This window comes from Gopherus evgoodei, chromosome 4 (assembly GCF_007399415.2).
Source record: "Gopherus evgoodei ecotype Sinaloan lineage chromosome 4, rGopEvg1_v1.p, whole genome shotgun sequence".
NCBI classification, from domain to species: domain Eukaryota; kingdom Metazoa; phylum Chordata; order Testudines; family Testudinidae; genus Gopherus; species Gopherus evgoodei.
Window position 1 is genome coordinate 143,939,670 of NC_044325.1, and position 15,013 is coordinate 143,954,682.

At 41.0% G+C, this 15,013-nt stretch overlaps 1 protein-coding gene across 12 annotated transcripts in view; it reads left to right on the plus strand.

Annotated features, from left to right (window-relative positions):
* PFKFB2 (6-phosphofructo-2-kinase/fructose-2,6-biphosphatase 2) overlaps nucleotides 1–15,013 on the plus strand; it is a 129,760-nt gene that overhangs the window by 9,102 nt on the left and 105,645 nt on the right. The window contains exon 1 of one of the 12 annotated variants that reach the window (XM_030561663.1): nucleotides 31–86. The exons of 10 other annotated variants lie outside the window; for them this stretch is intronic. The gene's annotated coding sequence lies outside the window, so the exon portion shown is untranslated. Of the gene's footprint in view, nucleotides 1–30; nucleotides 87–15,013 lie in introns of those variants that run through there. One more of the 12 variants, XM_030561665.1, reaches the window with a different exon arrangement.

Here is a 15,013-nt window from a genome sequence, read left to right on the forward strand (position 1 = left end):
GTGATTTAAATACTCCTCTCAACTCTAGCCCTGAACTTCTACCTGTTGAGCCTTCTTAAAGGAATAGCCTCCAAAAATGCAGGCAGGTAGGCGTATTCCATGTGACTGTTTGTTCGAGTCTCATTTTAGTTTTGCTGATGTGGTGTTTGTTTATTTACATTGTCGTTTACTTTTTGATTAAATGGTGCAATAGTACTCTGGTGGCAATGCAGTTATTATTGGACTACGTGATTACTCCAGGTGTGGGAGAGTGCATGTTTGTGACCAGCCCTCTCTTAACACCCATGATTAGGAGAGAATCTTGGAGTGGTTTTTGATCCTGACTTAAAGAAATTCCTAGGTCTCTCCTCTTGCTGGCTGCTTGCTGGATAGATTCCCAAAGCGTGGAGTTAACTGGGCCACCCACACAACATTGTCCAGCCACCTTCTTTCCCCCATAGATTTCCACAGTGCAGGTTTTTCTGGGCCAGCTGCAGGAAAATGGCTTGCCTTCTTTCATCTGCCACTATGGGGGCCCATGGAGCACATGCTGGTGGTCTGCAGAGAGCTGACTGATCACATGGTGTGTGTGGTTCCTCTTTCTCATTTCAAGCTGCTAAACTGGATTAAAAGAAGCTTAAAAATACATTAAGAGCATAGCAGGTCAGACCAATGGTCCATTTAACTCAGTATCCTGTGTTCCAACAGTGGCCAATGCCTGGAGCTTCAGAGGGACTGAGCAGAACAGGTCATCATCAGATGATCCATCCCCTGTCGCCCATTCCTAGCTTCTGGCAATAAGGAGCTAGGGATACTCCAAGCATGGGGTTGCACCCCTGACCATATTGGCTAATAGCCATTGATGGACCTACCTTTCCATCCCCCTTCCATATTCAAAACCTGAGCATCTGAACTTTCCAAGATCCCTTTCCATAGCCCTTAAACCCAGAGAGGTCCCCTGGGGGACGCTGCTGTTTACTTCTCTCCATTTTGAAAACTGGCCATTTATTACTGCCCCCTGTTTTCTGTCTTTTAACCCTTTACTGACCCATGAAAGGACCTTCCTTCCCCAAGCACCCCATGAGTGCTTACTTTTCTTGGTGAGGGACCTTGTCAAAGGCTTTCTGAAAGTCTAAGGACACTATATCAAATGGATCACCCTTGGCCACATATTTATTGTTCCCCTCAGAGAGTTCTAACAGATTGATGGGACATTTCCCTTTACAAAAGCCATGTTGACTCTTTCCCAACAAATTGTGTGCATCTGTGTCTGAAAATTCTGTTCTTTACTATAGTTTCAACCAATTTGCCTGGTACAGAAATTAGCTTACCATCCTATAATTGCCAGAATCACCTTTGGAGCCTTTTTAAAAAGTACTTACGTACTTTCCTAATGTTACAGTCACATGTAAGCAACCGCTGAAGTACCCAGGGGCCTGTTAATTGATTAGCCATGAGAAGGCAAGTGGATTCCTCATCATGAATGGGATAGGATGTGTCCAGGGATCCGACTTTCCATAGTGGCCCATGCTGTGAAAAAAGTCTGAGATTCCCTGATCTAAAGATCAGGTCCTAAAAGGCTCAGTTGAAATCCTAGGTACAGAGATTCCCAAAGACTTCTATGGGAGCTGGATCAGATCAATGGTATGGTGCTCTTTTATTCCAATTTTGGGAAGCAGCCAGTCCCCTCCTCCTGGTGGGCCTAGGTATTTGCAATGTCACACATCTTCACAACATGGGCCCATCTGGAGATGGGGGAGGTGCAGTCCTGAATTGATGCGCTGCTAGCTGTTCAATCAAATACATTTCACGCTCTACATCCAGAGAACTTGCACCCTCACACCTCAGCCCTCGTATACTGCGTGGAAGCTCATAGAGCTGAGATCTTCATGACTCACCTTTGGTGTCATGGTGCTGCAATTCAGCAATGGTGGCAGAACAGCCTCAAAGAACAACAAGACGAGATGAAAATAGAGGGGAGAGAGACAGGGAAGAAGAGAGGGGGGGAATTAACCTGTGCCAGCAGGTTATTTTTTTCATGAAGACAAGTTACTTGCAGTTTGTATGAAGTGCATTTGATGGAGCTCATACTGCTTAGTCACATTTGGTCATTTCCAGCCCCACTGCTCAGTGCTGAGAAAATTATGAGATTTAAATTTGCTAGGGATCAAGTTTTTCAGCTCTTCAGAAAACAATGTCTTTCAGTCTTTTCCAAGAAGACCCATGTAGATGGCCCTTCCAAATCAGCAAGGCTCTGCAGGGATACAAGGCTACCCACCCACATAGCCTTGATAGGGCCATGCCATGTAAGCAGGCAGAGATTGTCCTTACTTGCATTGTATACAGTGCTGAGCACCTTATGAGCTCTTAACAACTGAAAAGAAATAAACAAAAACTCTGCTGCCATCTTAACTATGGAGTCTTTACTGCTCCTCTGTGAGAGGGAGGGATTAGGCAAAGATATCTTGTTAAGTAAGGTGCTATCGGAAACCCAACCACATGACAAACTAAAATGATAAAGTATCCCTTTATGAGGGATCAATCATTAATTTGCTCTCAGTATGGACTAATTGTTTTTAAACCATGATTTCATTTAAGCTGAAATGCAACCCTAAACTTTCACTATTCCTTCCCAGAGAGCTATGAGCAGAAAGTTGCCCAGATGTAGCAGAGGAATTGTCACCACACAATGGGAGTGCTATTTAATTTTTAAACAACATCTAGGCAATCTTGTTTGGTTTCAGTCCTACCAAAATCTGGGTTCATTATTTCTCTGTGGCCATGAACTAGACTGCTGGATTTTTATAGGCTGTGGTCTACCGTGGCACTTTATTTTCAGTTTTGCAGGCCAAGCTATCCTGTGGTGTGAAGGCTAATGTACAAGAGGCATAAACAGCTGGCTTCTTATTTTTATCTATAAAGCATAAGGAAATTTCAGGTTTCCAAAGAGCTATCTACAAGAGGTACAAACTGTGCATAAAACCTCCTGAAAAGTGCCAAGCTTAAGAGCATTTGCCCATTGAGGGGACTGGACTAGATGACCTCTCGAGGTCCCTTCCAGTCCCATGATTCTGTGATTTATAGGTAGCTCAAAACAGACTCACCTTAGTAATGTAGCTTATACCCATGCTGCTCTACCAATGTGTCTCAGCTATGAGCTGGAGGGCACCATGTGTAGGGAAGAATTTCAAAACATCTTAATCTATTTATCATGTTCTTTGTGATAGTTAAAGGCCTATCCTTATTTCCACTAAAATACCTGATTTTTAGGTGGTTTTGTCTTTTATATAAGAATTTGCTGGAGTTGCTATTAGAAAATTTGGGGCTCTTTAAGATAATAAAATAGCTCAGCCCGGCAGTTACAGGCTTGAGGCACGAATCACTGAATGGGATTCTCTGGCCTTTGTTATGCAGGAGGTCAGACGGGGCAGTCATCATGGTCCTTTCTGGTCCCCCAAAAATCAATGAATCTATTAATTCTCTGTGATTGTGAAATGATCTGGAGGTATTAAAGGGGGGCAAAAGACACATGAAGATTTTGCTCCCTGGGCTCTGATTGAACCCCTAACAAAGGCTGGCAGCTGTAAGTGCTGCAGACTGCTTTGGTGACAGTTAGGGAGCAGATGGATTTTGTTCTCCGCTTATAATTTGTTTTCGTAGTATCTCAGCTTCAAGCATGCTTGTCCTGGCAGCGGAAATTAGAGTTCCCTGTTGGAGGCAAGAGTTTTGCAGGGGGCGTTAGGTCTCCCAACCTCAAAGAGGTAGGGAAAGGATGAAATTTCTTTTACTGTGGATTGGGTATCAACTCACCTTCCATGCAATAGGGTTGCATCTGCAAGGAACATTCAATCCCTTGTTAAGTAGTTCTACATGGCCTATGCAAAACACAGGATTAGCAGCTATCCAGACCCAGGGGGGTCTAAATGGGCCAGTTAAGCATAGAAAGGTAAAATGTTCAGGATTTGAGTATCAGAACAGGGACAGATTGGTGACCGTTCACAGCAGCCATCCCATCCTCATGTCACTATTGCCAGGACAGAGATTGCCTTTAGGTTTATTCTGTTTTGTCCTCAGACAAAAATTGTTAATAATGTTGCATTTACTTGGCCACAATTTACTTGTTTACATCTGCCCTCATTAGCACCTTCCATTAGCCAATCAGTCTCTTTTGTTTTGAATGTCTACATGCCGCTGCCTTGTGCTGTCTTTCCTTCTTGTCGTTGTTTTCCCTGAAGAATATAGTTTTTAAGAGCCTCTGTGATTGAATAGTTTGTAACTGGCACCAGGTTGGCATTTGAAGAGTGTGCAAAATGAATGCAATGCACACAGCGGGGGGTATTAAAGGGTTGTTGCTTGGAAACCAACCCAGAAACTGGCCTGGTGACTCTAACTGAGCTGGAATTACATGAGCATATTTACATGGCTTTAACTGACAAGGAAGCATCCTCCTGCCAAGCTACAGGCTTCCAATGCATTCTGGTTTCTCAGACAACAAACCTTAGCTGTTACTTCTCAGTCCCAAGTATGGTGTATAACATAGCACCTGGTTCACCCGTTACAGCCAAGGATATTATTTAGGTCTGAGCTAAAATCAGGCTAAAATGGTTTGATAATGAGTAGCTCTGAGGTAGAGACAGATTAAAACCAGGGCCGGTTATCCAGATCCCCTGCACTTGCGTAGCTTGGTTATAATGAATCTCAGTTCTTAACCGCCTCTGGTTTTAGTTTTGCAAAACAAAACCTGACGGGTGAGGATTTTCAAAAGCCAAAACCACTCCTCAGTTTTTGCCCATCTCCAAGATAAATAAACAGTGTTTCGGTCTGTCCTTTGTTCAGGCTAATGTGCCACATGGATGCTTCTGTGTTCCCCTTGCAGTCCCTACTGATAGCCTTCAGTCATTAATGTTTTGCCTGTAGTATGCATATAAGAGACACGTTGCTCAATAAGAGTTACATAAATATCTTGGCTGTAAAATAGACATTTTATTCTCTGTTTAGCAAAGTGTCCAACTAAATGTGCAGTCTGTAGTTCTTCTGCACTTTATATAACATGCAGTTAAATGAAATGCATCCTGTTGCGGATGGAAATAAACTAAAAGTTCAGCTGTGCGATCTGCAATTTATAATGACGTCTATCTTGTAAGTCAGCTACTGAGTTTGTGAACACTCTGATTTGGAAGATAGGGAATCCTGCCTTATTTCCCTTGAGACTTCAGCAACTGGTACTTCGTTGTGTGTAGGTGGCAGATGTAAGTGGGAGAGCAACATTTTCCATTGGATCCCTGCAAAAAACAGAGGAAAAAATATTAGCTGCTATTGTCTCTGGCTAATTTTTTCAGAAAAGATTTTGGGTGCTTCTATCTGTGGGTGCCCAACCTGAGAAATCTTTTACAAAGCACTTGTACAAGAGCTGGGTATTATTATTATTATTTATTATTTATTATTAATGGGGCCTGATTTTTCAGAAAGTACTAAGCACCCACCCTCTAAAAATCAGACCCTTCTAAGTTATTTTCAAAGCTGTTTAGGGAGTCTGGATACATAATTCCTATTACTTTCAGTGGGAATTAGCCATCCAAACCCTTTGAAAATTGCTTTGGAAAATGTCAGTCATAATGTCGGAAATCAAAAATCAATGAGAACTTTTAAAATTCTTGGCCTCTGGTCATACTTTTTTTGACTCTCAAACTGTAAAATGTCATCATTGATTTTGCTACTGATTGCTTTCCTGCCTCCCCAAAGCCCTAGATTTGAAGCAAATAAATTCTCTGTCTTGAATATTAGAAACCTCAAACATTAGATTGAATAAAAATCCCTTGTAAAAACTATATCATTCTAAAATAAGGGCCCACAAACTATTGTAATTTGTACATATCTGTTCAGGTTTATGTTACCATCTGCAGTATTTTCTAGATTTCCAACATTATGACTGACATTTTCCAAAGCAATTTTCAAAGGATTTGGATGGCTAATTCCCACTGAAAATAACAGGAATTATGTATCCAGACTCCCTAAACAGCTTTGAAAATCTCAGCACACATCAATAGAAGATGTGTTACCTACTTCTATTGAAGTCAGTGGAAGTTTTGCTATTGGCTTCATTAGGAGCACAAGCATGAACAGGCCTCTATGGTTTGCCTGAAGTTTATGGTTGGGTCAATCTAATGACATTTTGTACTCTCTGGGCCAAATTCTCTGCTGGTATAAATGGTACAACTCTTTTGGTGTTTTACCCATTTACAGTAGTATGGAATTGGGCCCTCTATATTTTCACAAAATGTCATCAAAGCACTATAACTTTCTTCCTGTTTTAACCATTCCTCAATGGAGTAGAGTAAATTTTACTGATATCAGATGCCACAAAATAGGGATCTCTTAAGGTTTTTCAATTATCCCAGCTGCTTCTTACAGGAGTTCCTCACCCAAGACCACTAACAATCTGAGAGAACCCCGCTGTTTGTTACCTTGTTAGAAAAACTTAGAGATTTCATCTGGGCCACCCGGATCTTTCAACAGCCGTGAAGAATGTTCTGTGCACACGGAACAGAAGAGTTGCAATGATTGCAACATAATGAACAAAAAGAGTTTCTGTGTAGCCCTGTTATAGGTCATGAGCAATCAAATATTTTTAATTGACTGCAAACAGGAAAAGAGGCAACTCACTGGCTTTGAGTAAGCAATCCAACAATACATTTATAATCTTAACAAGCAGCCTGATCCAAAGCCTTTTAAAGTCAATGGCTTAAAGCCATATAATTAGGCAAAGAAATGAGGGAGTCTTTTTTGTTCTATTCACGATACAAAATTACATTCCTTGACCAGCACTCTACCTGCTGTATGAGGACGAATATAGGATATTCAATTAAGGTCTAATCTGGCAAACCCTCAGCATGGAACTCCCATTACTCCTATTCTTCCAGGAGAATTTTACCCTTAGATATATTTCTTGTCTATAAACTGGGGAAAACACTCACAATATAGTATGGAACACTACATACATGGTGTTATAGAAAATCCTAAAATAGCTAGACAGATACTAAGGTCGGGGGAAAGAGTTCAGGTGACTTCATTTAGTTCCCACTGAAATTAATGGGATTTGAGTGCCTGTAGGGTCCTTAAAAAAAAAACCTCAACCTAACCAGTAAATGTGGGGATAAATTAAAATATATATCAATAATCAGAAGTGGAATCAGGCAAATATGATCAGGCAAAAAGTAGAATAAATTCCAAGATACTCAAAGTGGTAAAAAATGTTAAGCTTTTTATATTTCAATAAAAAATTTTGCAAGAAAATGTTCATTTTTTTTCCAACTCACTGTTCTAACTATGGAGTGGTCCACATTTAAAAAAAACCCTGAAATTTCAATGAAAAATTTCCTGAAAAATTTTGTGGGTGGGTTTGTAGTCTTGTGTTTGTGTACGTGTGCGCATGAGTGTGTGTATGTGACAATGTTTCTACATTTTTTGACCAGCTCTCCCTGGCTCTCGCTGACCGTGCCTTTTGCACAGACTTTAGCTTTGTTTTTCAGTGTCCTCTAACCAAGGAGATGCTATTTGAGCACAGAATCCAGAATATGTGTCTACCTTTGTCATGGTCTCGCTCAGGTTCACATTGCTTTGCTGGATCCATGTTTTCCTCCATCATTTGTTCTTCTAAGCACTTTACTGTTGCTTCAAGGTTTCTCACAGCACTTCTGTTCATCTCTAAAAAGAGATACAAAGATGCCTGTTGACTTCAGTAGACATATGTTCAGGGCTATAGTTTCTTATTATGTTCCTTGTGAATGAATAAGATATAGCTGCCAGACACTGCAGTAATTAAAGTTCTCTTTCAGTTTCTAAATTCATCTCTTATAAGACAATATATTCTTCGGTGAGATTTAACAGCATTTTCAGGTCCTGGTGAAGGATACCAACACAGAACATCTGCAGGTAATGATTATTCTAGTAAATCTTTGCACCATTTGGAAAGGAGCTGCTGTGCTGTGGGTTTGAATCAAAGAGCAAGTGGTGTGCCCCTTATCCTGCACCATTAAAGACAATGGGGGCTTTTGTCATTGACTCCTATAAGTGAAGGATCGAGCCCTTGATACTCCTAATTTTCCAGTGGAACAATAAAGCTGTGATGTTTGTTCCCTGCATGAAGATCAGGCTTTGCTTCCTGTTTGAATGATTTTTACTTTAGATTAAAAAGAAGAAAGAACAAAAGCGAAGTCTCCTTGGGAGAGTTCATTGTGTATGCGACTGCTGTGACTGGCTGCATTGAGCTGAATACAAAATGCCTGTTTCTGCAGAGGGCAGTTTTGAGAGATTTAGAGGTGTTGAACACAGAAAACCAAGGCACATGGCTAAACACAACACAAAAACCATCAGCAGAGGGTTGCTGCTTTGACTTACCCTTCTTCTTGTGAAGCTTGACTTTAATAAATGTAAGAATAATAATAGCAACAAGAAGCAGCATCACAATGATGACTGGTATCACTATTGGAAGCAGTTGCAGTTTACTGGCTGATGAGCTGGAAAGATAAAGCACCAGGATTAAATGTGATTTAGTGACAGGGATTGTGTGCATTATGGAGCCTTAACATTGGCTGGGTTTGCATGTAGCATAGTTGCTTGCTGCAGGCTGAAACGTGAACCAAAAAAGTGGTAAATGCTCAACCCGAATCAAAGGAGAATAGTTAACAAGGCCAAGTGGCGAATAAGCCATTAGATCTGGAGTTTGATTCTGAGCAAGCCTATCTGTAGCTACTCGTGGCTGTGCCCCACTCAGTGGAAATTATAGTGCTGGCTGAATTACCCCCTGCAGAATGAAATCTCACTGCTCCCATTTTGCAAGTTCCCAGGTTTGGTTACAGCTCTCTCTGTATAGGTTCTTACACCATTCCCATCACCGTGGTATCAGAGACCCTCTGACTACTGTCACTGTGAAAAATCTACACAGGTACTGTCAGACTGGAAATCTCAAGAGCTCCATATGCACAGAGTAAATGATGTTTGCCGCTAAATAGAAATCTGGGATTTCAATCCATCAGAATGACATCTTGCCTATAGATTATAATGGACAACCCCCAATCACACAGGGGGTGTGGGAATGGCAAGAGTGTTCTTTTGGAAGATGGTGCTGCGTGTATTCAGCTCTAGGGTCTGTGTTACGTTTTATGGGATTTATTATACAATGTGGCCTTGCCTCAATCCTTTTGGTTACTGCGTACGTAATGCTACCATATATTTTCTCCCTGGCGAATCCTCAAAGCTCCTTACAAACAGGTAAACAAACTACAGAAGGGAAATCCGTTCACTCACCACTGAAATGTAACAGCTGCTCACAGCAACATTACATAAACAGTTTGGGACAGGAAGTGAAGAAAAATATTTACTCCCAGTTAAAATTATTGGGAGGATATAAGGAAGCAGAAACTTAGCCTGGATACTGGGTTTAGCAACTGCAGAAAAGTGACATGGAATCACTGCTGACCACAGCGGCACCTCCTCCAAAACCAGTGCTTGCCAAAGCACAGCCTCCCCCAGCAGCCCACTGGGGAATTGATTGGTTACTGACTCAAAGGGAGGCGTGGCATCTACTGAATCACCCACATCACTTCCTGAAGCACTGAAGTTTCCCTGTAGATTTCCTCTCCCAGTACTAATCATAGGAACATACGAATGACCAGACTTGATCTAACTCTGTGGTCCATCCAATTCACTCTCCTGTCTATGGTCCTCTGCAGATGTTTCAGAGGAAGATGCAAGAACCTTGCAGTAGGAGGACATGGGATAATCTGCCTCCCATATTAGGTCTCCTCTTAATCCATTATAGAGATTGGCTTAGGCCCTCAAGTATGAGGTTTTATCTCTCTTTTAAAATTGGTTCACATTAATTATTTTATAATTATCTGTATAAATGTCCAATCCCTTTTTTATATTTTGCTAACTTATTTGGCCTTAACAACATCCTGTCTTGAGATGTGCCACAGTCTAATTACTTTTTCACACAATGTGTTTTTCCTTTTATCAATTTTGAATTTGCCACCTTTTAGTTTAATTGAAGACCCCCTGGTTCTTGTGTTCTGAGACAAGGAGAATAGAAGCTCCCCATCTCTCTCCTCTGAACATTTGTTGTTTTTATAGACTTTTATTATATCCCTTATTAGCCATTTCTTTTCCAGTCCAGCCCGGCTTAGTTTCTTATTCCATCAGATCTCCTAGCACAAGATGGAATTGCTGCAGGATCAAATATTTTTCTATTTTCTGCATGTAAAGTATTTTAAATGAAGTGAATCCAAAGAATCTGAATAGACTTGGTGTAAGTTGACATTGTCAATGGTGATTGGGGTAAGAAACATGTTTGTTAACTTACCTTTCATAGATTGCATTGCTAAAGGTTACAAATCTGTCTTCAGGGGTTGTTTTTTCCAATATTCTCTCCATGACTCTGCTTGTGGGATATGTCTGATTTATGACATTTTCATGAGTGGGGATGCTATGGAGAGCAGATGTTGACAAAAATATTTTAAATGAAGTGAATCCAAAGAATCTGAATAGACTTGGGGTAAGTTGACATTGTCAATGGTGATTGGGGTAAGAAACATGTTTGTTAACTTACCTTTCATAAACTGCATTGCTAAAAGTTACAAATCTGTCTTCAGGGGTTGTTTTTTCCAATACTTCCTCCGGGACTCTGCTGGTGGGATATGTCTGACTTATGACATTTACACGACTGGGGATGCTGTGGAGAGCAGACGGTGGTGATACTGGGCTCACAGATGCAGATGGTATTGGAGCTAGTGAAGAGAATGATTCTAACAAAGAAAATAAATAATTTCAGGGCTTGAATATTTACCCTTTGCGAGTCTAACATTTTTTACCTGTGAAATGCACAGTGCATCCTTCCTGGTAACATTTTCCCACCCCTTTCATTTCACCTTGCAATCTGTTTCATGGACAAACATGTAGCACACAAGGGACGACGTCTTTTTCCACTGTGGCCTTTGGCTGTACAGAATATTATGTATAAGTATTAATGAAATCCATGATCACTTTTGGCAAGTCAGACACTTTTGCTAAAGGTCACTATCTATTACGTAGAAATGTAAAATGGATACAACATCCCTATTGCTGAAGTAGCGACCTCAGTTATTGGTTGTTTGGGGTTTTTTTACTGCTGGGAAACGTCCCTATCTTTTTTCTACATTAAGGGTCTAAAGACTGAAAAGTGTTTTTCTGACAAAACTTGCGTTATTTTTGCCTTTAACTGGGGGTGTGGAGGTGAAAAAAAACTAACTCACTGACCCAATAGGGGAATTATTAAAAAATTGAGGTTGAGAAATAAGTTTGTGAGGTGCTCTTCAAAGCAAGAGCTCTGTCTATCTCTGTGTTTGTCTGGTACCTGCCACAGTGGAACCCTGATCCTGACTGGGCACTACAGTAATATAAGAAGTAAATAATAACAACAATATTTAATATGATTTCTCTTTAGGGAGAGCTTTTCAAAGGCATAAAGTATAAATAAATATCCATCTTCCATTGAAAGCCAGAGGGAACTGGGCATCAAACTTTAGTCTGTGCATTTGAAAATCTCCCCCTTAGTCTTGACTTTACCAAACATCTCCATTTCTGTCCATTAATTGTCTGTTGTTAGGATGCTATTCTTTGATCAACAATAGGATAAGAATTAAGGTGAGCAAAGCTTATTAATCCGTGTGATGACTTTTCTTATCACCTGTGGCTGAGAGGGACACATGGGCTATGATAGGTGAGAATAAAAGATAGAGAGAGAGAAGGAGGTTTTAATCCCAATGAGCAAAACCCCTCAAATCACATACCCTTTTGAACGTGTAACTTCATGGAGGATGTTTGCTCTGGGTCTCCATCTTTAGTCCCACACCAGTACCATCCTGCATCCTTTTCTTCCAGATGGCTCATCACTACTATGAAAGTCCCATTTTCCTGGTCATCACTGATTATCCGAATTCTTCCTTCAAATGCATCCTGTACAAATCCACTGGTATCTGACACAAGGGAGCATCCAGCTTCCTTCCAGCTGCACCAGTATTTCATCTCATAATTCCGTTGTGGATCATAGTGGCACTTGACAAACACCAAGCCTCCCTCACATCCATTCAGGAGCCTGGGTTCCCTGGGAAGGGTTGACTCTACAGGTTAAGAATATACTGGGTTAGCTTTACAGACTCTTTAACTGATACTGCTCTGAATTCCCAACAAACACGTCAGTTTTGGGGACCATGAATGCAAATACAGTACTGCTAGCAAATCTCTATCTACAGCACCTTCTAAAAATTAATTGATCTTTCTTTCAAGACTTACCTTCAGTCACTTGTAGATCTATGGTTCTTGCACTTCCAGAGTCACCAAGCATGGCCATCCCACACTTGTACAGTCCAGAGTCCTCTTTTTTTAGTCTGTTTATCAAGATTTTGAAAGTACCAGAGCTTTCTTCAGAGGTAATAGAGATCCTTCTCTCATACTTCGTGGCCACATAACCATCTGAGTCCGCTATGATAGAACAGCCAGTTTTTCCCAGTTTGCACCAGAATTTCTTTCCACCGCGTTTGACATTTTCAGGTTGGCATTGTATTGTTACTGACCCTCTGAGCTTCCCAAGCACAAGCTCTGGTGATTCAGATACATTAGAACCTGTTTGAAGAGAACATACCAAAACATCTTAATGCAACTCCTATTTCATGTGGAACCATTTCCCTCTTTCTTCATCTTAAATTTCTTAACAGCGGTTTCAGTAAAATCTGAGTGCTTTACAGAAAAAAAAAAGTTCTAATCCTACAGGTAAATAACAAGGTCTTAGCAAGGGGATGGGAAGGTATGAATAAGAAGTCAAAGTTGGTGCAACAACCACTATCTTAGGTTGAAATGCTCATGAGTCAACACTTAGGACAGTGGTTCCAAAGGACTCTGTAAATGTGGCACCAGAATATTTCGAGTCTGGTGTTGCAGACTCAGAAGAGAGATTTGGATCTGTACCTTTTGCAATCAGCCTGTTGTGAAGATCCCCAGCTACTGTACTTTCCAAAACTGTTAGATTCATGCTGAAGAATAAGGCTTTGTTGCTGTTGCCTATGCCACATCTGTACGCCCCGGCATCATTCTGCTCCAACTGTGTTATTTGTATTGTGAACGTGCCATTCTTAGGGAAGTCAGTGATGGATGCTCTGTCTCTGTAGTCTTCAGAGATGAAAAAACTGGTAGAAATGATGGTGTTGCAAACTCTCCTGGCTCTTGATATTTTACACCAATATTTTCTGTCATGTCTGTTGGTTTTAGTCGGTCGATAGAAACATTTGATAGTGACTGATCCTCCAACCTCACCTGTCAAAAGCTTTGGTCCATATAAGGCACTTGAAACTGTTGTAAAAAAATGTAGAACATGCATTAGCCAATTAGAGGGACAGAGACTCAGCTGGTGTAAGACAGCACGAAAGTCAGTGGAGTCTTACTGATTTTCACCAGGTGAAGATCTGGCCCAGAAAGTGTCATAGTTATTCTGGATAATGTATGTTACTGTAGAAGAGATCCAGGTCTCTCAAATCTCATATTTATATTAAACTTTGCTTTAGAGGATAAAAGATTGGATAAAACCCCTTGTTGGCGTTATGTATCAGCACATAGCCAAAAACTCTGAGCTCCTACTCAAATAATGCACAGTCTTTAGCAAGGTAAAACTATTAATGCCAACAGGAATTTTGCCTGAGTTAAAAGCTGAGTGATGCATGCAGTATTTTGTCCATGCAGATTATGGGCTACATTTAGTGATGAGCAATCCCCAAAATAATCATGAATAGTTAGTATTTACAAGGCCTGTTGTGTCCCTGCCTTGCAGCCTGTGTTGTCATCGACATCTGTATAAAATGCTTCCAAATCTGAATTCTCCATTCATGGCAGTAGTAACATTTTACACCTACTTTGCAAATGTATCTTTCCATTGGCTTGTGGGCTTTTGATCAAGCCTCAAATGGAGATACAGGACTTGCTGCCCGGTTACCCCACATCTTGTGTAGTCATTTATACCAGTGTAACATGGGCGGGAAACACTGTCCTCATCTAAAATCTTTTCATACCCCTCTGCACTTACTTGGCACTGATATTAATGGCTGCACGAGGTGCAGGGCAGTGGAGAATCAGGCATTTAATCCTGAAAGCACTTTACAATTCACTAATTTTCATGACACCCCTGTTAGAGAGACAAGGTGGGCGAGGTAATATCTTGTATTGGACCAACTTCTTCTCCAGAGCTCTGTGTAGCTCCAAAGCTTGTCTCTCTCTCTCACCAACAGCAGTTGGTCCAGGAAAAGATATTACCTCACCCACCTTGTCTCCCTAATATCCTGGGACTGACACAGCTACAACAACACTGCATACAACACCCTTGTTGGACAGGTAGGTGTGTCTTTTATCCATTGTGCAATGGGGACATATGACTCCAGCAGCCCTGCATAAGGCTTAATGTTCCCTCATTTTAAAGCCAGATTTACCTTTGTCCCCTGCAAGACTGGCATTCTCTCACTTTTATTATGGTGATTTGCAAAAGGAATGTAGTTCCCAGCTACTCACCTTGTAGCAAAGTTAATAAAACAATGAAGACAACCATGTTTAATCCCCAAAAAGCGTTCACAAGGCAGACATCTGAATTTGACTCTGGATGGTTAACTCAAAAGATGCCCTTTCAGATTCAGGTGGAAATCTGAAGCTCTGACTTTTTCCTTTTACCTGTCATCAACCATAAGGAAAAACAGATAAGTGTTACTGGGATTTTCCGGGGAATGTATGGAAGTGAGGCACCCAAACTGCACTGAAATTTCAATGGGAGCCAGACATCTAACTCCCCGACAGGGATCTGAAAATCCAAACCAGCGTGAAATGTCACAGACCCAATGGGAGAATGTTTGTTGAGGATAATACTGCTTTTGCACTTGCATCCAAGGATCTCGGAGCCTTTTTCGCATAGAGAAGCAACTTGCCCAAAGTCATACCATAAGCCAGTTGCAGAGCTGGGACTAGA